General features: G+C 41.1%; 1 protein-coding gene across 1 annotated transcript in view; it reads left to right on the forward strand.

Annotated features, from left to right (window-relative positions):
• cdh13 (cadherin 13, H-cadherin (heart)) overlaps positions 1-25,571 on the forward strand; it is a 463,504-nt gene that overhangs the window by 335,972 nt on the left and 101,961 nt on the right. The window lies entirely within an intron of this gene.

Here is a 25,571-nt window from a genome sequence, read left to right on the forward strand (position 1 = left end):
AAGCAAACAAGCAAGCAAAGGTCAGCAGGGAAACAGATATGCTGGTTCTCAGTGTGCTGTAACTGAAGTCAACTGAAACTCTGAACTGTTCATTATTTAACTACACTGGCTGCAAGAATCTGTAAGGACACGGATATGAACAAAGATGTCAAGAGATAAAAAAAATAAAAGTAGTAACTTTGGTTCAAAGTGTAAACGCGTATGTTTACTACTGCATATCTGTTATGTGTTGACCACTGAATTCATTACTTTAAACACAGTTCAATTCAATTCAATTCAATTCAATTTTATTTATATAGCGCCAAATCACAACAAAAGTCGCCTCAAGGCGCTTCATAGATACAGAGAAAAACCCAACAATCATATGACCCCCAATGAGCAAGCACTTTGGCGACAGTGGGAAGGAAAAACTCCCTTTTAACAGGAAGAAACCTCCAGCAGAACCAGGCTCAGGGAGGGGCGGGGCCATCTGCTGTGATTGGTTGGGAGAGAGAAGGAAGACAGGATAAAGACATGCTGTGGAAGAGAGACAGAGGTTAATAACAGATATGATTCAATACAGAGAGGTCTGTTAACACATAGTGAGTGAGAAAGGTGACTGGAAAGGAAAAACTCAATGCATCATGGGAATCCCCCGGCAGCCTACGTCTATTGCAGCATAACTAAGGGAGGATTCAGGGTCACCTGGTCCAGCCCTAACTATATGCTTTAGCAAAAAGGAAAGTTTGAAGCCTAATCTTGAAAGTAGAGATAGTGTCTGTCTCCCGAATCCAAACTGGAAGCTGGTTCCACAGAAGAGGGGCCTGCAAACTGAAGGCTAGACATGTGCAGCTTTATTTTTGAATTTGACCTGATCAGCTTCCAATTTCACTGTAATTGGCTATAAATTTACTAACTTTCCATTGGAGCACAACCTGCTGCAGTCCCAGAGACAAAGGGAAAGAGCACTGCTTTTGTTAACGTAAGCATTGTAAACAGGCATAAACAGCAGGCATTATATGATTAAGATTGGTCACAGCTGTTGGATGGTATGTATGTGTAACCTCGTTCACTGCAGAAATCTTGATTGTCAAGAACACGACACGAGTGTATTGCAGGCTGCATCACTGGATATATATAGTTTGTGTTTGTTTTCAAATCCAAATCTGAATCCAGTTTATTTATATAGCACCTTTAAAAACAAAAGGTTTGCCCAAGACACAAGATACAACCACTGACATTCACATAAAACATAATAAAACACATAAAAACCATATCAACTCAAGCCAGTCTGAACACTATCGAAAAAAGGTGTGTTTTCAAAAGCATTTTAAAAACAGGAAACGAAGATGCCTGTCTAATATTTAAAGGCAGCGTATTCCAAAGTTTTGGGGCCATAACTGAAAAGGCTCGTTCTCCTCTACGTTTAAGCCATGATTTTGGGACAACCAACAGCAGCTGGTCAGCTGATCTGAGGGTCCGTGAAGGAATATAAGGCTGAAGTAACTCAGAAAGGTATGGGGGAGCAAGACCATTACGGCATTTATAAACCAGTGTTAGGACTTTGAAATTAATTCTGTGATGAACAGGAAGCCAATGAAGAGAAGACAGGACAGGTGTTACATGTTCATGGCTGTGGGTACCAGTTAAGAGGCGGCAGCAGCATTTTGAATGAGCTGAAGACGAGCAAGAGATCGTTGGCTGACTCCAAAAAACAGCATTACAGTAGTCGAGCCGAGTTGAAATAAAGGCATGATTACCTTCTCCATGTCACGTCTTGACAAAACTGGCTTCAGCTTTGCTGGAAAAAGCTTTTTTGCAACACCGAACTGATATGTTTGTCCAATTTAAAATCTGCGTCCATAATGACTCCCAAGTTTGTCACATGCTGCTTCATATAAGACCCTAGCCAACCACAATTTACGAGCAGGCTGCATGAAACATTATTAGGTCTAAACTCAGTTTTACTCTCATTGAAACTCAACAAGTTGAGTTTCAATTCAGAGCCATCCAAGCTTTGATATCTTCAAGGCAGTTCAAAAGGATTTGGATGGAGCCTGGGCCATTTGGTGCTAAAGGCAAATAAATTTGGCAGTCGTCTGCGTAGCAGTGAAAGGATATTTTGTTTCTAGAAATAGACCCCAAAGGGAGCAGGTATAATGAAAAAAGAAGAGGGCCAAGGATTGAGCCCTGGGGCACCCCACGAGGAAGGAGGGCTGAGGTGGACTCAAAACTTTCAACTTTAACACTAAACGTTCTGCCAATCAAATATGAGCGAAGCCAATCCAGTGCTGCAGCTTTAATGCCGACCAGATGTTCCAAACGAGAGATAACAATATTGTGGTCAACAGTGTCAAACGCTGCGGTAAGATCTAAAAGCACGAGGATCACAGAACTTCCACAAACAGTAGCTAAAAAATATCGTTAAAAACACGTAAAAGTGCTGTTTCAGTGGAGTGTAGATGTTTAAAACCAGACTGAAAAAGTTTGATTCCATTAGCATCAAGAAACATATTCAGTTGGGTAAAACTATTTTTTCCAATAACTTTTAAAGGAATGGAAGTCTTGAAATAGGTCTAAAGTTTGAGCAAACTAAAGGGTCAAGGCCATTTTTTTAAATAAAGGGCTAAAAATTGCATGTTTAAAACCATCAGGAACCACAGTGGAAGTAATACTGCTATTTATAATAGGACTGAGGTTGCAATTGAAGGGAAAACCTCTTTAAAGAGCCATGCAGGGATCACATCCACGGGAGAACCAGAAGGTTTAATTTGTCTAACCATCTCGTTAAGAAGTGTAATTGAGATGGGTTCAAACTGGTATAAGGCGGCTGAACAGGGACTAAACGTGGATGGGTCATATGTGGGAGGTACTATTGCTGACCTGACGGACTCATCTGTCAGAGCCTTCCAGGGTGGCCGACTGGGGCACATTTAAAATAGAACTGATGGTCTTATAAAGTGCGCGGGGATTTGGACAATTTGATGCAATCAGCTGAGAAAAATGGCTGTTTTTCTCATTTTTCACTGTATGTTGATAGCATTTCCAACAGTCCTTTAACATTTCAAAAGAAACCTGCAATTAGTCCTTCTTCCACTTTCGCTCTGCTCCTGCATTGACGTCTGACCGCTCGGGTGGCTTCATTTAACCAGGGCTGGGGAATACGTTTAGGGCGTTTTTAATGGGGCCACAATGTTTAGGGTCTCAATACAGGTTTCTTGGAAGTGCAAAAACAGCTCATCCAGACTAAGTCCTAAACTAATTTCAGGGTCAATGAAAGCATTTTTTTCTATAAACGTTGAGGAGAAGAGAGCAGCAGTGGAAGAATTAAATATTCGACAGCACCTGGGTGGAGCTTTAAACTCATGCACAAGAGAAATGTCAAATAAAACAGGTTTGTGATCAGAAAACACGGAATCCCAAATTTCCAAATTAAAAACAGATAAACTGCACGATAACACCAGGTCAAGAGTGTGCCCCTGCTGGTGTAGGGCCGTGTACAGACTGTACAAAGTTAAAAGACTGAATAAGATTTAAAAACTCCTGAGCAGACATTCAATCAGGGCAACAGACATGGATATTAAAATCCGATCATATTTAAGGCACAATGTCAGCCAAGAAACATGAAAAGTCATTTAAAAAGTCTTTGTTAAACTTCGGTGGTCGGTAGATTACCGCACACACAACCGGTCAAAAACGTCCCAGTTCGTACATCAAACGTTCAAAACTGGAGGGGGGAACCGGTACATGGAGTTTTAAACACTGTCAATATTCCTCCTCCTCTACCTGATATCCTTGGAGCATTTAAACATGAGCAGTCGGAGGGCAATATTTCAGAAATGAAGCTAGACTCACCAATTTTCATCCATGTGTCAGTCACAAAAAGGAGATCCAATCCAATCCAATCCAATTTTATTTATAAAGCACTTTAAAATACCCAGCACAGGAACAAAGTGCTGTACAGAAAATAAGTTAAAACAATAGAATAACAGAAAACAGCAAAATAAATAAATAAAACATAAAATTGAAACAGCCGTATATTAAAACAAAAACAAGCTAAAACAGCATTGAATCACCTAAAAACAACTAAAATAAAATACCAACATCTCACGTGGTAAAGAGGTGGCTTTTCAAGAGTGACTTAAAAACAGATAAAGAACTGGCCTGTCTGATCTCTGAAGGAAGCTCGTTCCACAGTTTTGGAGCTGCTACAGCAAAAGCACATTTGAAGAAAAGAAATTGCTTATGACAAACGTTTTACTTGCTACGGACCGAGCATTCATTAAAGCCATCCTCCTGGAGCTGCCGTCTGGGCAGAAGTTGTCTGTGAAGCCCAAGTTAATGGGCGCAAATTCACAAAGTTTTAAGTTAGCAAATGACTGCTACAGACTCTCTCCCCAAAGTGTAATGTCACGATGTTAGTAATGGCAGAGTGATAAAAAAAGAACACACACACATTTAAAGGGTTTAAGCAAACATCTGTTGCCGTTCCCTGTTGTGCACTGCAGAAAACTCCACATCAATAGCTGCTACTTGATGTGTGGTACCAATGATCTGTGTCTTCCTGTTCCTGGTCTTCAGTTTCTTTTGCTTTGCTGAAACAGACACTTGGCTAGTTTTGTTTTGTTGAATGTTTATAGAGTTCAATGAAGTAAAATGCAACCGATAGAAACTAACTAGGGATGCAACGATACCAATTTTTTCAAACCGATACGATACCGATACTTGGATCTGAGTACTTGCCGATACCGAGTACAAAAACCGATACTTACCGAAACACGACTGGCATTGGCTGGTCATCCAGAGCAATAAAATGAGTCGAGTCTCTGTTATTTTAACTGCCCGTGGATTTTCTCTTGACATTTTTCATCGCTTTTCCAAAACTTGAGTTAAAGTTGGCTGTTCCGGTCCACACTGCTGACATTTTGTTTAGCCTAGCTACAGCAGCCTCCAGTTTCTCTTTTTTTATCTGGAGCCGCCAGTCTCACTCGTCTAACCCTGTGCCTGTTTAGCGCGGGATGTCCCCCCTAGTGGCCAATCTAAAAAACTACAACAAAAATGACAATCCACCCTCTGATTAATGAAATAAGTTAGTATCGGTTCGTGGTATCGGTTAACTTTTACGAGTTAACCGATACCACATTTTACAGTATCGGTCCCGATACCCGATACCAGTATCGGTATCGGTGCATCCCTAAAACTAACCATGGTGGAAGTTTGTGTAGGTAGACACGATCCCAGGCTACTGAGGCCGGCGATTGGGTCGTGGTAGTGACCCAAAGAAATACAAGCGGCAGAAATGAGTTTCCTCCAGAGGGTGGCCAGACGACATGCAGTCATAATAATTTAGCAATATCACCACTGATCTTGTCCACACTTTACTATCTGCTATTTTTATAAGATAATCAACATCTGTGAGTCATCATCATGTTTCATAGTCTCTCACTCTCTCGCCATATCATATACTCCCCTTATTAAATTTATATGAAGTTCATGCAAACCAATCAAGTGAGTCCAGCGAATGATTAATTGATCCTAATTGGTGGGAGACGAGGAGTATTTGGAGCTGGCTCCCTGGCGAGATGGCCCTGCCACCTCCACTCTCCAATGAACGGCACCCCGTTTGATCTAAACTAATCTAATTAACACTTAAACACGAACACCTGGGTTCTATACTGAAGGCTCTGCAACTGCTGCACACACACACGCACACACACACACACAAATGCGCACGCATGCTTCCCAGATGGGTCTTTGATATTTCCGATGGTGGCAGGCATCATGGTTATGTTTACACTTAACGCGAACACACTGTCACTCACATTTACACTTATGTACACACACAAACACACACAGTGCAGGATCCACTCTGCGTGCAGGACTGTGTGGCTATTTCTGTTCCTAATATACATCTAAGTGCTTACTAAATGACGTGATTAGACTGCGGTCTGATGGTGCACCTGATTAGATTAGCCCCGGTTTGTGCTTTCTGCTCTAACTCACCACAGCCTTAAACCCAACCTTGACCCCAATTAGCCCCACACTCATCAGAGAGAGCTGAGGGACACTGGTGCTGCACCAGCTTATCATCTTGATACTAATTGGCCTGATGAAGCAGGATAAATATGGTTAATGGTGAAATGCGAGAACAAATCAATACATACACCTTATAAGCCAAAAGGGTGGTGCTGAGAGAGAAGCTGTGTGAATTTTGCAGTTATTTTGATGCATTCAAAATGGAAAATATAAGAAAAAAATAGAAAGATTAAATCTCTGATGGTCGTCATTGCAAATGAGCAATGACCACTCAGCCATCTGGTTTCCCTCGCATCATTTTGTCCTTTCGTTCTTAAAAAAGAATCCGTTTGTTTGCAGATCTGTGTCTCCTTAGAGATTGAAATTTATTAAACAATTTATTGCTGTTCCATCTGTCCATCCATCTGTCCATCGACCTATACATCATCCATATGTCCTGGACACCCACTTTGTCAGTGTCATAGTTTGAGGGATGGGAGACGAGTGCAGCCTGTGTTTTGCCTATGGAAGTAAAATATCGACAGATTGACAGTATATTGCAGGACATTTGTTATATGGAGGCTACTAATGAGATCCTACCCATAGTCGTATCTTGTATGTAGACTCGGTGTGTCAGCATTTTAAAAGTTGGCAGTTTCAGAAACTGTACTTTCAGGAAAGAATTGACATTTTTCGAACAATCTCAGCGTAACACAAATACTGTCATTTGCAAAAGCATGGATGCTGGCAGCAAACGATCATAAGAATGCACACTTTACATCAGCTGTTTGTAGTGCAGTCATTGTCGTCTTCTTCTTTCAGCTCTTACCTTTAAGGGTGACCACAGCGGATCACCTGCCTCCGCCTCTGTCAGACCTTCCAGCTGCATGTTGTTCTACAGTCACAGCAAAGCAGACCTTTACGTTGAGTTAGATTAGTTTGATGTGCACTTTGTGCTTCTTTTTTCAACTTACTGAATATTATGCAGGAGCAAACTAACTCTGATAAAGCGGTGCTTGGCATGGCATGACACTGCTAACGGCATGTACCATGCAAACTGAGTGATAGCTATATGTGAGACCTTTTATGGTATTAGTGAACAAATGTGTCAATCAAGAACAAAGAAAAATAGTTTAAATAAACAGAATGCAGTGATTTGTAAATCTTATAAACCCTCATTTCTGGACATATTGAGCATATCAAATGTTTAAAATTAAGTATTTTTCTATTTCACCAAATATATTTGCTCATTTTGAATTAGAGGGAAACAACACATCTAAAAATGTTGGGACGAGGCAACAGAAAGCTGGAAAAGTAAGTGGTACTAAAAGGAAACAGCTTGAGGATCATTTTGCAACTAATTATGTTAATTGGCAACAGATCAGTAACATAATTGGCTATTAAAAAGGGCGATCGTGGCTCAAGAGTTGGGAGTTTGCCTTGTAATCGGAAGGTTGCCGGTTCGAGCTCGGCTCGGACAGTCTCGGTCGTTGTGTCCTTGGGCAAGACACTTCACCTACCACCTGCTGGTGTTGGCCAGAAGGGCCGATGGCGCCATATGGCAGCCTCGCTTCTGTCGGTCTGCCCCAGGGCAGCTGTGGCTACAACTGTAGCTGCCTCCACCAGTGTGTGAATGGGTGGATGAGTGGGTGTGTAAAGCGCTTTGGGGTCCCAAGGGGGGGCTAGTAAAAGCGCTATACAAATACAGGCCATTTACCATTTATTTACCATCTTAGAGAGTTTCTCTGAAGTAAAGATAGGCAGAAGTTCACCAGCCTGCAAACTTGTGGAACAATTTCAGACTTTGAATATCTCATCATCTACAATACACAACAGTATCAAAAGATAGGACTCACTTCCAGAAATCGCTCTCTGATTTGTCCATGCCGTCCACAAATGGAGGTAAAAGAAATATCATGCAAAGAAGAAGATGTTGCCGTGACTTAGAAAAGGTCACCTTCTTCTGTGGGCCAAACCTCATTTAAAGTGGCCTGAGGCAAAGTGGGAAAGTGTTCTGTGGTCAGATGAATCAAAATTTGAAATTCTTTTTGGAGAATATGCACAGCGCATACGAGAAGAGGAACCTTGGCAGCTTGTTATCAGTGCTCGGTTCAAAAGTCTGATTGTCGTCGGTGCATTTGACAGCTTGTACGTGTGTTAATGCTCCATGTCAGTTTAAACATTTGTTTTGTCCTTTTATGAATGAATTATGGATTTATGAGCCTGTATACATTTTATTCAATTCAATTCAATTCAATTTTATTTATATAGCGCCAAATCACAACAAAAGTCGCCTCGTATCATCGTGTTTGGTTACCAGTTGTCATCTGTTCCCAAATGCACTCTTGTGCTCATCTTCGCTTCCTGTTTGGTTCAGAGCTGAGTTGTATTACACAGTTTGAAGCATTAGAACAATTGCACTTTGACTATGTAACTATTAGTTTTCCTTTTTTTGTTTGATTGTGTTTTGTACCATTTGTGACTTTGGTAACATAATTTGAAAAAGGTTTTCTTATGACCATTTAGGTATTTTACACAGTAGACATTGTGTAACATTGTGTAACATTGTGTAACACAACGTATCACCGAACCACACGAGTGATTGCTGAAGTCGCCTCAAACCTTTGAGCATTAGGGTAACACATACACCTGTATACACCTTTAAGAATTCATGATGTTTTCATTGCTATGAATTGAAGCTAACAGTGTGTCTGCAGACCCAACAGAAAAGAGGCTTAACCTGACAAAGGCTTAGTTTGGAAGAGCATTCAAAAAGGAGACAAATACAGAACTCTCGTCGGTCCTTAGAGCATCGAGCATGGGGGGGAAATTGAAGCTTGTTTCACTCGAATGCATGTTGAATTGCTCTGTTTTGTCGAGTTTCTTTCCAGTTGAATTATTTGAACTTAGATCATTTTGTTCTCAGTAGAAAAGAGTTGAAATGATGGTGGGCAGGTATTTGTATTTGTTAAGTCCATTTGTCCAGAGTAGTATTTATTATGGACATTGATCAGACAGACAGTGTAATCGTGTCTTAGGCTACGTTCACACTGCAGGCGAAAGCGCATCAAATCCGACTTTTTTGACCCTCTGCGACCATCTATCCGATCATGGTGTGACAGTGTGAACGGCACAAACCCGATATTTTCAAATCCGATCTGGGTCACTTTCGTATGTGGTTCTGAATCCGATACATATCCGATGTTTCAGAAAGCTGCTGTTTGATGGTCATGTCGCATTAAATCTGTCTTTTACGTCACTGACACAAGACAGACGCCAATTATCAGCGCCGGAGAAGACATCGCGAACGCTTCCTGGCCATCCGGTGAAACTGTTGGGAAGACAACGTTGGAGAAACATGAACATTTTATTTGTACTGCATAATCTGCAGATTCTGACAGAAATCTGCAACTATCCTTTGAAGCAGCGCTCCTCTAAAACAGCAATAAGGATCATTATTTTGTTATTTACATTATTATGTAAATAACAAAATAACTTAAAGCAAAAATTGGGAAACGTAAAGTCTGAAGTCTTTATATTAAGGGCCATCAGTCAAACAATACTGTTGCTCTGGGTCTAAACAGAGCGCGTTGTGTGTGACGTCTTCTTTTGCGCATGAGGCCGCTTTGAGCGTTCACACTAGAGCGCGTTTGCTGTCGCATTTTATTTGTAGTGTGAACGAGCAGACAAAAAAACTTTGATTTAGTGAAATCATGATGCAGCTGTATCGCAGCTCCTTCAGTAAACACTTCCTGAAAGAATGTAAATCAAATGTACTTCTTCCAAAAGCTACAGAAGCTTCTTGATGTTTAAAGAGAAACTAATCTAAAGTACAGTCCATGTATAAGCTGTTTATTTTGAATGCCAAACCTTCTCAGATTATTCAATCTCAGTCTGTCAAATGCAGCACTTCTCTGCCTTTGTATCGTAATGCACCGAATTCACCGGTAAACTTTAAGAAGCACATTTTCTCCACCATCATTTTATTATGTTGATACAGTAACATAGAAACACATTACGGAGGCCTGCGAGGGACACTGGAGTTGAAGATGTCTTTTTGAGAGATCAAAAGTTGGACTTTTTAGGTTCAGTGCTGAGACCTTTGAAACAACCACGTCTGGACTGGTAATCTGGCATACTGGGCTTTTTCCCAGTGGGGACACCTTTGCTGTGTGCTCAGGTTGGAAGAAGTGACGAAAAGGTGACGCTGAATCCACTTAAATGTACTTAATCCTCCGATTATATGATGATATGGGTGCCGAGTGTTCTGAGCTGCTTGAGGAGGTTATTTTGAATAGTGCGCATCACTATGTGGTAGGGCTGCTCAATTAATCGAATTTTAATCTCGATTACGATCTGGGCTTTCAACGATCATTAAAAATGACTGAGCCGATTATTAGCCCCTCCCTCGTGCTTTACTCTCGCGCTGCTCCGTGTGGCAAATCGAGCGCACCTCTCTGCGTTTCGAACACGTGTCACAACAATTAAGAGCAGCGGTCTCCAACCTTTTTTGCGCCACGGACCGGTTTATGCCCGACAATATTTTCACGGACCGGCCTTTAAGGTGTCGCGGATAAATACAACAAAATAAAACTAGTACCGGTACCGAAAAAAGAAGATTTATTCATAACACACGTGAAAAGACCCAGGAAAACCGAGTAAACGCTGAAAACCGATAAAAACCCTGAAAACTATACATTTCACACCTGAGCCTCAACTCTCGGAGGCCCGGGGGTTGGGGACCGCTGATTAAGAGGACCCGAGGGAAGCTCGGAAAGCTCAGCAGAAGTTATTTGGAGAGGAGAGTGACTGCTGTTGGTTGAAAAGAGGTAAAAAAAACTTGAGTGGTGTGGAAACATTATGGGTTCATGAGTCAGACGTGGATCAAGTAGACACAGTGTGTAAACTTTGCTACAGTGTCGTAGCTGCACCACAGAGCAACACTGCAAAGTTCACTAAACATAGATGTTTACATTTTTCATTTATTTCTTATATTGCAAACATTTGCACTGTTATCAGTATTTACACTATTTTATATTATTTTTGACAATCTTTAAAGTCATTATTCAACACATTGTTATTGTCAAATAAATATCGTCAAATAATCAAGATCTCAATTTCAGTGACAATAATCGTGATTATCATTTTTGCCATAATCGAGCAGCCCTACTATTTGGCCAACAAAGTGAGTAAAACCTGCAGATTTTTTCATTTGATGAGAATCAGTATCTACTTTTTGTGTTATCTCATAAAACAAAATACAGGATAATCATGTGGTTTTGTTTTTTACGACCCGCACTGAGCCAAACAGACGTCTCTGGTACCTGATAGGACTGGTAAACCGCCACGAGCCAACAACGACTACAGCAGAGGTTGTTTTATTCTCACGTTGGGGAATATAAAACCCATTTCAGATACACATTGCTTCATGACACACTGCTCACAGAGAAAGGATATTTTTGCTTCACTAACAAATCCTTCCTTTTGTAATTAACATGATATAATTGTCAAGAGGCCGCGAGCCTATCTATTTTTGTTACTACTCTCATAAATAGACTTTGGCCTCTTTCTGATAAATCTCACAGAATGTAAGCAGCTACAGGATATAAGAAACAGGAAGATGGTTCTTGGTGCCGTACTGGACTGCTTACCAAAGTCTGAAAGGCATTTAAGATGATTAACTTGCATTTTTATGCCTTGGGCTTGCTTCCTGAAAGAAAATTAGGAGTTGCACTTCTGTCAGATCAATGAAATTATGTTTTAGCCATTTTGGGCATTTGCCCATTTACATATTTAATCTTCCACACTTAACTTTTATGAACAAAATCTTTTCTTTTAGTATTCTTCAGTCCCTTTGGGTGGATGAGAACGTAGCAAAGTGAACTCACACATGTTCAATTCAATTCAATGTTATTTATATAGCGCCAAATCACAACAAAAGTCGCCTCAAGGCGCTTCATAGATACAGAGAAAAACCCAACAATCATATGACCCCCTATGAGCAGCACTTTGGCGACAGTGGGAAGGAAAAACTCCCTTTTAACAGGAAGAAACCTCCAGCAGAACCAGGCTCAGGGAGGGGCGGGGCCATCTGCTGCGACCGGTTGGGGTGAGAGAAGGAAGACAGGATAAAAGACATGCTGTGGAAGAGAGACAGAGGTTAATAACAGATATGATTCAATGCAGAGAGGTCTGTTAACACATAGTGAGTGAGAAAGGTGACTGGAAAGGAAAAACTCAATGCATCATGGGAATCCCCGGCAGCCTACGTCTATTCACTGCAGAGGTTTGTTGATATGGACTACATGTAGTCCTGAAATTGTTGATTTAGGCGGAGATCATTTGATCTTTGTTTCCTTTATTCGTCTCTGTCCTTTTATCCTTGTCTAACCATCAAGATCCAGCGTAACCCACCACGTCTTCTTGCTTTTTTATGCGTGATGTGTGTTGCACTGCTATCACCTGGCTTCATTTAACTGCTGTTGCAGGCTGAGATCTATTTTATGCTTGCGTATTTACACAAGGTTTAATATTTCTACAGTGCAGGTGCTTGGAAACTAGATCTTATAACAAGATGTGTCTAAATAAAGAAAATGAAATGATGGTATAGAGGATAAGATATATTCAGGTCGTAGATGAGTCAGATGAGTCAGATGAGACATATTCACCTCTGGACTGTTTCCTGAGCAGCTGTTCGATCATTCAATAACTCTCACTGTGTCCATTTGCACTCGGAGCTCTGAAAATGAGCCCGATCACCTCTGCTCCAACAAATCTGTGATCCTACAACTTGAGTTTTCTGTTTGATGGTGGGAAGAAGTCAGCAGATTTGGACATTGGTGCAGAAGAGTAAGAAATAATGAGACATGTTATTGATGGCGCGGCATCTTCTCAGTATCACTCGCTGCCACCACATCGTGCTGTTGGTGAGAGCTTCCAGGATTATTATTGTTATTTACTGAAAAGCTGCTGAGCAACTTTAACCAACGACGTTGTCGTAGGATTTGTCAGTTACTATCAGAGCTTTGTGAGAGAGACCCAACACGCTCACAGGCTTGTAGCTGAAAAACTCGGTCATTTCTCATGGATTCATCTTTTTTGACGCAGAGGTGTCCCAAATGGGAACAACTGAGAAGGAAAAAAAGTTTCTATAGCAGCCGTTAGTCACTCCTTTACTTCAGTGCTTTATGAGTTACCCAGTTCTACATGAGAATAGCCTCTATTTCTCATGTAGAACTGATCAGTGGTGCCTACGAATTCTAAGTCAAGTAAAATATTTGGTTAAGTGATGCATCTGTATAATCTGAGTGCTAAAAACAGGCTACTTTCCCCATCTTTAGATAGATATACTCTGCAGTGCTGGTGCAGAGAAAGATGTAGCACGTGGGCAACGACTTCAGATGATTAAACCTTTTGAGAAAATACTTTAGGGCACATGTGTCAAAGTCAAGGCCCGTGGGCCACATCCAGCCCGGCGTACATTTATATCCGACCCGTGAGATCATTTTATACAGATGTATTATTATTGTTATGCATGGCCCGGCGATATGAGGCGCTAATAATATACAAACTACAGATCCCATAATGCAGCGCTGCAGCCTCCTTGGCTAGGCTAACTGGGAACTTTCCGTCAATCAAGTCAAACTTCTGTTAGCTAGCCGCTCACAATGGTGGAGAGACAAGTTGATTCTGAAAGCAGAGCCTTTCAGCGCCAGTGGGAGACTGAATATATGTTTACAGACATGCTGGTAAAGCCGTGAGTCTTATTAGTGGAGCTAATGTGGCTGTAATGAAGGAATTTAATTTAAGACGGCGCTACGAGACAAAACATCAGGATAAGCTGAAAAACCTAAATGCAAAAACTACAGGAAGTAGAAGAAGAAGAATCTGACATTTCAGCAGCAAAATCACAAAGTGAAGCTGTTGTGAAAGCAAGTTTTATTGTAGCAGAAGAGCCAAATCAGCCCAGTACCACTCTGAAGCTGTGCGACGTCGTGTGTCCAGACAAAACGCAGAGTTTGGCAAATGTGAGCCTGAGCAGAAATACGATTGCTGATCGTTTGTGAGATGGTCACTGATTTAAGAACACAGTTGTGTGAAATAAAGCAAAAACTTTATTGCATCTTGCTGTGGATGAAAGTACAGACATGATAGATACTGCACAGCCGACCATCTTCATCCGTGGAGAGGAAATATTGGACATTAAATCGATGCACGGGACAACGACAGGAAAAGACATTTTTTAAAACGTATGTCAAAGTGTAACGACGTGAAACTGTCCTGGGACAAACTTGTTGGACTTACAACAGATGGAGCGCCGTGTTGTGCAGTGAAAAAAGCGGACTAGTCAGCAGGATGCGAGTAAAGATGCAGGAGGAGAAATGTACCGGTGAGTTATCAGCACATCACTGCATCACACACCAGGAAAGGCCGTGTGGTAAAGTCCTAAAAATGGAGCATGTAATGATCACCGTAACACAGACCGTAAATTTATCTGAGCTAAAAGTTTAAACCGTCAGTTTCAGTCTTTTATGTGGGAAATCGATTCAGAGTTTTCCGACATTCCTTCATACAGAGGTCCGCTGGCTGAGTTGGGGAAAAGTTCTCAACAGAGTTTTTGAGCTCATCAAGGAAACCTGTCAGTTCATGGACATGTATGATGCGGTGAAGGCGTTTCACGTGAAGCTGTCACAAATGCACCAGTGCAGCCTGCCTCACTTTCCCTGTTGCCGAGTAATGTTGAACCAAGTCAGCGCACTTTGCTGAACTGCGCCTGTGCAGATTCAGATGCAGCTGCAGTGTAATGATATACTCAAGGGAAAGTAGGATACTGAATGACCCGCACAGTTTATAGGGGTGGGGGAAAAAATCGATACTGTGTAGCATGGTGATATTTTGTTTGCTAATAATGTATGGATACAGGGACAGCAGAAATCGATACTTTGTTACAAAAAGGTTTTTGTGCTCTGACTTCAGAGCATGTTGATCCTTTTTCTGAGCAAGAATCCTGACATTCCTTCACTGTCCAAATGTGTTTCACTTGTTTTTGGCAGCAATAAACATGACAGTTTACTTATTTTAATTTAAGACATGTTTTATTTTAATTAAGTTTAAAACTTTTTATTTAATGTAAAATTATATTTTGTTTTAATTTACTTTCAAATTCTTCAGTTGCTGAAGGGGCTGCATAGTTTTCATAAACTGCATAGTTCAGAATAGCTATAATTGTACCAGATGGTTGATTCAGTTAAGTTGGACTAGACTGTAATACAAACCGTTCAGTTTGTCAACAATCAAACTGAAATGAGAGAAAGACTGAGTGTGAGACTTTGATATTAGAGAAAATGAATATTGATAAAGTTTACCTTTATGTACAGAATCTGAATATCGCAAGATATTTTAAAAAATTGCAATAATATCGTATCGTGTGTTAAGTATCGTGATAATATTGTATCGTGGGCTGTATGGTGATTCCCACCTCTAACAGTTTTTTAGCTCCACTCCTGCAGCAACGCCCAGCTCCATCTACATGCGGCTCCAACCTTGTGTTTGCTTTCATTTACTTTTTCTGCGGTTTTGGCAGCATGTTCATATTTCTAACTTGCATAATTTTGACAGGATATATTTTTATGAAGAGCAAAATATTTAAAGTTAAAGTTAATTTTTTTAAACTTTATTTAATCTGGAAGAATATTCCTGTCTGTTTTTATTCACATTTATGTTTAAAAAACATGTTTTAGTTTGTTCAATAAATGTTTGTCTTGTTTGGCTGCGACCTAAAGTGTGCCTTGAGTTTGACGCCCCTGCTTTAGGGCTTCATGTGTTCCTAAGAGAGAGAAGAACATTTTTCACTGTCACAGAGAGCATCCATCTCTGGATATTTCACATTCAACACGTTCGCACATCAATACCAATTTGTCCTGCATATGTATGACTTAAAAACAATTAATAGCCAATCATTAAATTTCCATCTATATAGAATTTGCTTAAACTTCATTTCAACATGCATAAAGTCAAATGGAGCCATTACTGGATGGATACTGCATTGGCTAAGTGGGCACATGTACACTGTGTACAGGCTGCTTCCTTTAAATTAAAAGACTATTGAAGATTATATATTTGTGAATTAAATCATGCCATAATAATGACCATAAGTCAACTGCAAACTCAGAAGGACAGCAAACTGAAGCATGAACTATCAGCAGATGCTAATGCTGTTAGCCAAAATTCAATGCTAGCAACACCAGACTGGTTGCAGAGGATAGTTGATATAATTGTGGTCTTGTCTGAATATACTTTGTGTAGAAGATGCACATGAAGTACATAATGGATGCATGAATCTATTATTTTTAATGGAGTTCTTATCCTGAAGTTTAACCCTTATTTATAATAATAAACTTTATTTATAAAGCACACTTAAAAACCAAGGGTATGCCAAGGTGCTTAACAAGTAAGATAGAGAATAGAAGGAAGATAATAGAAATAGGACCAAAGCAAGTGCTAAGTATGCCAGCAGGTAGCTGTCACTGATACATAGGAAAGCAACAGGTACAGAGCAAACAAGAAATTCAATTAGCATAAAAGTGCATGATATAAAATCAGAAAAGAAATATTGACTAGAGGGAAAGGCAAGATTGAATAAGTGGGTTTTTAGTCATGATTTGAACAGTGCAATGGAATCAGATGCGCGGAGGTCGAGAGGAAGGTTATTCCACAGTACCGGGGCAGCCAGAGCAAACGCACGGTCACCCCGAGACTTCAGCCGAGATCTGGGTTGGGTCAGAAGTAGTTGAGTGGCAGATCTGAGTGTTCTAGCAGGAGTATGTGGTTTGAGAAGTTCACTAAGATAACTTGGTGCTGATTTATTAATAGTTTTGAATGTAAGGAGTAATATTTTAAATTGAATACGGTACTTTATGGGCAGCCAATGCAAGCTAGCTAGAACAGGAGTAATAGGGCAAAATTTCCTGGTACCAGTCAAGAGGCGGGCTGCTGCATTTTGGACTGTTTGCAGTCTAAGAAGAAGAGAAGAGGGAAGACCGTAGTACAAGGAGTTACAATAATCCAACCTGGAGGTCACAAAAGCGTGAATAAGCTTCTCCAGGTCCTCATGTGGAACATGATGCCTAGCCTTAGAGATAAGGCGCAGTTGGTGGAAGCTCGATCTCACTACAGCAGACACTTGCTTATCGAGTTTGAGCGAGCTATCCAGCAGTACACCCAAGTTACTGACATAGTCACAGGAAGAGCTAGCAAAGGAACCCAGGGCAGCAGAGTTGGGCATGACGGATTTTACTGTTAAACACCACAATCTCACCTGATAACACACGTGCAGCTAAATGTTCTCTCTCTTTACATGAACTCGCCCACGTTACTATTCTGATCAAACACACAAGAAGCTGCAAAATCTCTTTATAATAATAACAAGAAAAGAAGATTTATCAGAGAGTTTGCCGCACTGCCACCAACACCTACATGATTCTGTTGTGGATGCTAAAAATGCACAAGAGGCTGATGAAAGAAACCGAAAGAAACACTTGTGCAGGTTCAAGTGGCCCAGATAAGAGCCTCAAGTGTCTTCCATCATACTGTAATTAACTGTTGTCAAAGTGATTAATCATGTGTCTACAGGGGTGGAGTGCAGGAGGTTGCTGGCATTTGTTGAGTTGATTTTGAGGCAGATAGACAACGTGTTTGCACTCCAGTTACTGCTGAAAGTTACAACTGCATCAAACATCCGGAAATACGTCTACTAGACTGAGACGGCAGCATTGTAACCTGTATGTAAGACAACGTGCACGCTTTGATTTGAGTGACAGGAAGCTTTTTGCTTTAAACTTGTGCAAATAAAACAAAATATATTCTAATCTTACTGATTATTGTCTCTGTGAGGTAAAGCTTGTGCTCCCCAAGCGTCACAAACATCAGTATGGATGCTCATACTCTGAGGTAGTGAGGCTTGATAGTGAGAGATGATACAGCACAATCATAAAGCTATCTTCTTCTTCTTCTTGTCCTTAGCGGGCGACCAGCGGCGGTGGTCTGCCGCGCAACCAGTACGCTGCTGTAGGTGCCGCAGGTTCTCTTGCTTGACCAACGATTATCTTCCACGCTTTTCGATCTAAGGCGATGGTTCTTGCCTGCTCGAGGTCAAGTCGAAGGGCCTTCAAGTCATCCTGGATTTGTTTCATCCATGTCTTCTTTGGTGCATTTCGATGCACCCTCCAATCGGCGGGGCGGGTCAACCAGAGTAGGCCATGGGGGTAGCGGCTCGGGTCCGTTCAACAAATGTGGCCAAACCGACGGAGTTGGCGGCGCTGGATTAGGTCGCCGATCGTCGGTTGGCTGCCGCAGCTGGTGAGGATGGTGTCATTTGAATGACAGTCGCGAAGGGAAACGCCGAGAATGCATCGAAGGCAACGCATTTGGAAAACTTCGAGCTTGCTCAGGTCGTGTTGGAGCATTGTCCACGTCTCTGCGCCGTAAAGTAGAATGGGCAGGATCAGGGTTCGGTAAAGGCGGATCTTTGTCGCCAATAAGATGTTGTTCTTCTTCTTCTTCTTCTGCCGCCTGCCCAATTCTGGAGCATATCTCCACTGATGATGCCACTTTATTCTCCTCGACGAGGGACCCCAGATATTGAAATTGTTGGACTTGTTTGATCTGCACACCGTCGAGGTGGACGATCGTTGGTGAGCCGTCGGTGGTCAGGACTTTGGTCTTCTCGGCGTTAACCTTGAGGCCGTACAGTTTGGCGTGCCGGGCGATGTCGTAGAGGATGTGAGTTGCTTCGGCAAAAATAAAGCTATGCATTTCTTTGTTGTTGTTATTTACTGTAGGTGCTGCCAAGTTCAACTAGCAGAAAATAAAAGTTCTTCAGGCAAAGATCAGACGTTTTCTGTAGCACCGTTTGATAATTATATAATTATGCCGTCTTTTCAATATCAAGGACAAAAGAAACGTTGGAGTTTTCCCCCCACAGCTTTCTTAAAATTTGCTCTCCACCACAAAAAATGTGAAGCACAATGAAGTAAAGGTGAGAGGAATAATGTTGCTCCGGTAGAAATTCTGTCACTAGCAGATTTTTATATAACTCACGTTAACTGTGTTTTTTCTAAGCCTTTTTATGCCTGTCATCATTTCACTAAGCATTTGAAAAGAGGCCTGAAGAATAGCCAGAGGTTCGGTGCTGTGAGCGAGCTCTACCGAAGGGCCAGAGGAGAACAAAGAGCCCACTGCCAATTTGATTATAATATCACACCTTTTCAGAGAGTTAATGCGGTGTCTCAGATGTCAGACTGCTCGCTTTCTCTCATCCCTTCCTCGCTTATCCTCATCGTTTCTCTGTCTGTCTCTCTACCGCTCTGTTCTTCTCATCCTTTCTTTTCTCCCGGCTTTGTGGCCTTACTTGAGAGGCTTTGATAAAAAAAATCCTTTCAAGGTAGAATGCGATGGCCTGAAATGTCATTCCCAGATCAGATGTTGCTGAAACGAGGCCCGTCATATCACTCGGTGCGCTTGACTTCATTAGTTCTTTGTTCGGTTTTACGTCAGCTTTCGTCGCTGCGATCACTCAATGAAATCGCCCGTGGGTTCCTAGTTTTTCTCCCACTTATGTTTTACAAAATAAATTCTACTGTACATAGAGGAGAAGACGGTGCCATTCTTCAAACGAATAAAGGAATTTCTCTCATTCTGGCGTCCATTCTTCTAATAGTTCAAGAGTTCAGCTGAGGTTTCATTTCTAAATAAAACTCAGCGGCTCTTGACAAAAATATATCTGCCTCAGTCAAACTGGACTAAAAATAAGACAAAACTGCTCATTAAACACTGAATTGTCTATTTAAAGAGTAATTTATACAGCAGTTATTGGTTTACAGGATATGATCCATGATTTTATGTTGCACTGCCAGGAGTTCATTAGCTGTGTCCCAAAACGTCGGCTGCATCCTCCGGAGGCCGCATTTGAAGGCCGATTACGTCACAGCCAGGCGACGAAGGCTGTCCCAATTCGTCGACTTTTTCAAATGCGGCCGACAAATGCGTCCTTCATTTCCCCGAATTTGAAGGATGGGTCGGGAGTGTCCTTCGTGGCCTACCATATCCCAGAATTCATAGCGCGGCCCAGCCAAACTCCAGTTTCCAACAATGGCGGCCGTTACTAAGTTTTAAAATTACTCATACTAATCTTTCTGGGTCACAAAATAAACTTTTAACATATTTTAAGGCGAGAAAGTAGCTGTGTAAACCTCAAATATCTGCTCAGTTTATCAAGATATCGCATATTTGCAAAAGTGCTTCAACGTTTTCGGAGACGTCTGCTACCCACCAGCTCGATAGCTGACCGAGGGGTTCAATGGTCACTCCAGCCGGCGAGAACAGCGGACTCCCGGCTTCATCGTTTTCAGACCCCCTGCGGTCTTTCGCTACTCAGGTGTTAAACATGATATATAAGTCACTCGGATAACTTAAAAATGTAATTGTTTGGCTTTTTTCGGTGTTTTATTTGTTCTGGAGTAAATCTGTTTGGCTGAGATCAAAGTTATTAGATTATTAGATAAAATAAAACTTTATTAATCCATCGGGTGGGTTCCTCCGGGATTTTCACACAGCTCAATAAACGTTAAACAGTCGAGAATTTACACCAGTGTCCTGTTATATTTTAAATAGCAAGGAGCAGACGGCGAGTTTATTAAACTCCACCGACACAGCGGTGACGCAAATCTGAAGGCTAGACCGTCCAATTTCACAGCCTCGCACTTCCGGCCTTCTCGGTCTTTGAAGGACCCGGCCCACGTAGACCGCGAAGGCCGGGTCCTCCGAAGGATGCAGCCGACGTTTTATGTTCTATCTATGTGTTAGTATTTGCTACGGCTAATATTAGCATAGTTTAGTTAGAAAAGGAGAATCGAGACTATAGGACTGCATGACAGAGACAGATAATTAATAATATGTAATGTACAATTAATATAAACCAATCACAAAACGTGAGGAAATTTGCATTTGGTTCATTACTTGTAACAAGACTGTAGAATAGAATAAAATAGAGTAGAATAGACCTTTGTTAATCCCTTGGGGAGGTCCGATCAGGGAAATGATGGTTCTAGTAACACGCTGCCATTCCTCCTTAAATACAAATGAGGAAAAACATACCAAGCAGAAGAAAATATGAGCTATTTGTGGGTTGAGCAGCAGAGTCGAGCATGTGGGTTGCACCCGTGAAAATTTTGCCAAATTGCTTATTCTGCTACTGACTCTGAGCTTCTGGTAGCACAGGTGCTGACAATCAGGTGGCTGATTGGTATCTTATTAGCAGCACCTGTGAGCAGCGGCCACTTGGTGTCTGCTCTAAGCATATAATCCTGACTGATCCAGGTAGGGCCTGAGCCAAAGGGCACCTTCAAGCTGGTTCTCTGCAGAGCCAGTCGCAGCTTTATTTGGAGTGAGCTGTAGTACCAGAAACAAATGCCCAAGTTTCATATAACAGACATTACATCAAAAAAATATTCAACCAAACACAAATATTTTTTATTACGTTTGTTATAACATAGCTCAGCAAAACCCCATCGGTTAGTGCAATTAACCACACGGCGACTCGACTTTGTGAAGTGAAATACCCGGGGGAAAAGTAACTTTTTTGATGGACTATGGCAGCGTTGCTGCTCAGAAGTTTAATTGAGTGTTTCCAGACGGATTAACAAGAGGCTGAAAAATTAAGAAGCTAACTGAGAGGAGTATCTCAATCAGCATGCTGCCAGTGGAAGTTTTCTGACACCTGGAGGGAAAATTCCCTTTCGCTGTAACTCTCGCCCAGAGTGAATGTGAACATCTTTTCTTGGCTAGATACTGCCGGGGAGTTTATAATTGAGTTGAGACTCAGGAAATACTCATTAAGACGTTGTCAGTCGCCAGAGGAGACCACGCTGAATGTGTTTAGACACCACTGAGACTGCAGGTATCCCAGAGCCTTGCTCTTCTCCAGCTGGAGGGCAAAAGTCTACGTCTGTGCTCAGGTGTGGATGCGTCTGTGTGTTTTGAAGCATGTGTGTATCACATGTGGTTGTGTGCAAGGGTTTAATAAACTCACAGGTTCACGGAGCACCATCTGCCTGCTCGCCGTTTGATCGAACAGGAGCTGGTTGTGAGGGGCGGAGCTGTCACCCACCATGTGTGACAAACTATTGATAGAAACACCTGTTTACTGTCTTGCCTTTGCACCCACAGTCTACCACGCAGCAGCTTCTTGAATGAACGGAGGTGATGTCTGGACTATACTGGCTTCTCGGCTGGTCATCTGCACACAGAGCATTCTCATTCCCAACGCGCAACACGCCGACCATCTGTCACGGCCCAAGGCGTGACATAGTAACGCCAGAGGTACCCCTGCACGTCCTTATGAGACGCTCTGGATTGTTAAAAGCTTTGTAGCTTTCTAATGTAGCCCTAACCTTAGCCATAGCCTGACATTCACACAGACGATTGGTCACATAGCGTCGGCAGGTTACGTGTTGGGATGAGAACGTGTTGAAACCCAAAATAAAAACAGCTTTTTGGGTTAATTTAGCATTTACGTGTTTTATTTTTAATGTTTTAGAGTAAAATACGTAGTCATTGTTTTTAAAATCAATACAAGTTTGAAACAAAAACGTGTTTTTCACTCTGTCTGATGTAGGAAATGTGGGAAATATGGCACTGATAAGAATTAATAAGCATCACTAATCAAAAATACGTGTTTTTATGGGAAAAATTAGCAGAAATAACCATTTAAATTATCCTGTGATATAATCTAAGAGTGGCTTAAAATTAAATAGTTTATCTTTATAATAAGTGTAGTGTGTGAATATAATAACTTGAAGAAATAATTGAATGAGGCACGTGTACAACATGATGTACAAAATTTAAGGGGAAAGCTCTATATGTATAAAAAAAGTACTGATTGTTGCAACATACTAAAACACAAAAAGTTAAGATGGTGTGAAAGCTGTTGATATAAACATATAATAAAAATATAGTTGATTACTTTAAAAGATGATTTTTCTGGAAAAAACTGTAACATGTGAATAAATGTGAATAAGTAGCTTCCTCCGTTCACCTGCTGCACGCTGCAGATTAACTTGTTTAGTTTAGAATTGGCAGAAATAAATGTTGACCTTGTTGTGCTGAAATCTACTTCTAATAAGAGCTGCTGTGAACTTCTCGCACTCGGGGATCATAAAATGCATCCCTCCATGGTCTGGTGGCCTCCTTCAACAGGGTCATTTAAGTCGGGCAGTTGGGAGAACGGCCTTTTCGTGTGTGTCAGATTTGCTATTTAGCTCAGTCTGCAGTTCCTTATGCTAAATTCTGGTTGAAGCGATAATTAAAATGAGCCTGAAGGTGTGTAGCCAATGATCTCTCTCTGCCTGTCTCATAAAATTGATTAGAGCAATGAACAGGCAAAGGTACACATACATGCACACACTGACAACTGCTGCTGCCACTCAGTGTGACAGTGAGCAGAGTGTGTGCGCGCGTGTTTGTAGGCTGGGTAATGTCAGGTCACAGGCCTTTGTCCATAAACAATAACTTTCTCACTAACAACATTTAAAGATCAGATACACTGGTGTTTAAAGGATATTAAGATTATTAACCCTTTAAAGCCGGTCAGAGCAGCACGCTCCGTTTTGCGTAACTACTTTTAAATCCCGGTAGCTCTGCAACCACGTGAGCTAGCGCAATAATTTTTTTTGCATATGAAACCGGAGGAGTTGTACTTACATCTTATGCCATCAGCTTGTCCTCGGTCACAGTTTCCTTCCACATATAACTTTGCAAAAACTGCATAAAAATCACTTGCAGCAACAAAAACATAATATTCCAGAAACACGCTTTGCCGATCCGATCAGCTGTTTGTAACACTTCCTACTTCCATCAGTCAGCGTGAACTATCACATGTCCGCCATGTCCTGGCCGAAACCAGAAGTGACGTCATTTTTGCGGAAATGTAGTTTTTTACCATCAGGGCCTCAATGAGCCTATACTGGTGTTTTTAAAAGTTATGTTTGACTTTATGACTTTCTGTGTGGTTTCTGGGATGCTTAGGACTCATATTGCACTGCTGGAAATAGTTTATTTTGATGCATATGCTGCTTTTTTGCAAATTTGCATTATAATATTTATTTTCGTTTTTCCTGCAGTATATAAAAATTGGTGTATTTCAAAAATAAAACTATGAAGACACTTAAAATAAATTTCCTGTGGTGGGAAACTATTTTGTGCAACTTTTTTGTATTTACAGTTTTGAGGGATAAGCCTCTTAAATTTCTCTAACTAGAAATATATGTTAAAAAAAACAAAAACGATTTTAAATTTTTTTGTAGTTTATTGCACTTTTTTGCAATTTATGTAATTACTATGCACTTAATGCAGACATATTATTAAAATTTGGGCTGTAATGGTTGTATTGATGTATAGCAACTTGAAATGCTCCCAAAAATGGCTCCACAGCATGTAAAAATATAATATAAGCTCTGGCGGACTTGGTTCTATGGTAGGTCTTAAAGGGTTAACAGGATGAACTGAAGCCATTTTTCTCTATATGACCCCAAAACAGAGACAAGTATAAGAAGGAAAAAGACCCCAATGATGAATGATGGGTTTCTTTTTTAGATACAAAATAACAAATATTGGGACAGTTACATAATTCCATCCATCCGTTTCTGTACCGGGCACAGTGAGCAGGCTGAGGTGACTCTACAGTGCAGGATTGCTCCACCAGCGTTTTCACTCAGACAGATGGATGAAGTTTATTAAGCATGTGACAGTTAAGACCTCCAGTGGAGCAAAAACACTGCAGCGAATAAGTAAATGTTGGCTTTACCAGCCCTTCTCCCTGCTATTTATACACTGCAGTTAACATTTCTATTAGACGTTATTTCAATGACTTATTGTTGCTGCTCTGATCATTATGAGTGTCACTCCCCCTCGCTCTATCTATAAGCTATATTTCTCCAATTATTGTATAGATTGAAGATGCTGGCAGGTCACAAATGGATTAAATGTCTTATTCTGGTTTATTTTCAGGAGGTCTGCTTTATAACCAATGCCGCGGCCATCTCGCTAGCTTGTGAAGGACTTAATTAGAGTTTTAAGGCTGAATTAAAGTGCATTCAGTTTGGGGCTTAATCATCGACTCATTCTTTAAACTACAACATCTAATCAACAAAAATAGCCAGAAAGGCTGGAGAGGAGAGTCTAAAAGCAAGGCGATACTTCAAACACAGTGTGAAGTATAATTTCACTAATGAGAGGGACAAAAATAGTCTTTTCACGAAGTCCGACGGCTGAGAGCGCGGTGGAGGATGCGCGAAAAAACATAATGTGTGCTCTTGACCTTTCATTAGAGATGCAGCGAGTGTTTACTGGAGCTTTAACGCTTGTGTTTGAGCAGGAAGGTGCATATAAAGGACCTTACAGGGATGTTACAATTGTTAGCAACTTAAATGGCTCCTCGTTAACCTCATGGTGTTATTACTCATAGTTTCTTGAATATTCAGGTCGGTATAGATTGTCAACAACATTCTTATATCTTCTGCATA

This window comes from Neolamprologus brichardi, chromosome 7 (assembly GCF_056152115.1).
Source record: "Neolamprologus brichardi isolate AB-2024 chromosome 7, ASM5615211v1, whole genome shotgun sequence".
In the NCBI taxonomy this organism is placed as follows: Eukaryota; Metazoa; Chordata; class Actinopteri; order Cichliformes; family Cichlidae; genus Neolamprologus; species Neolamprologus brichardi.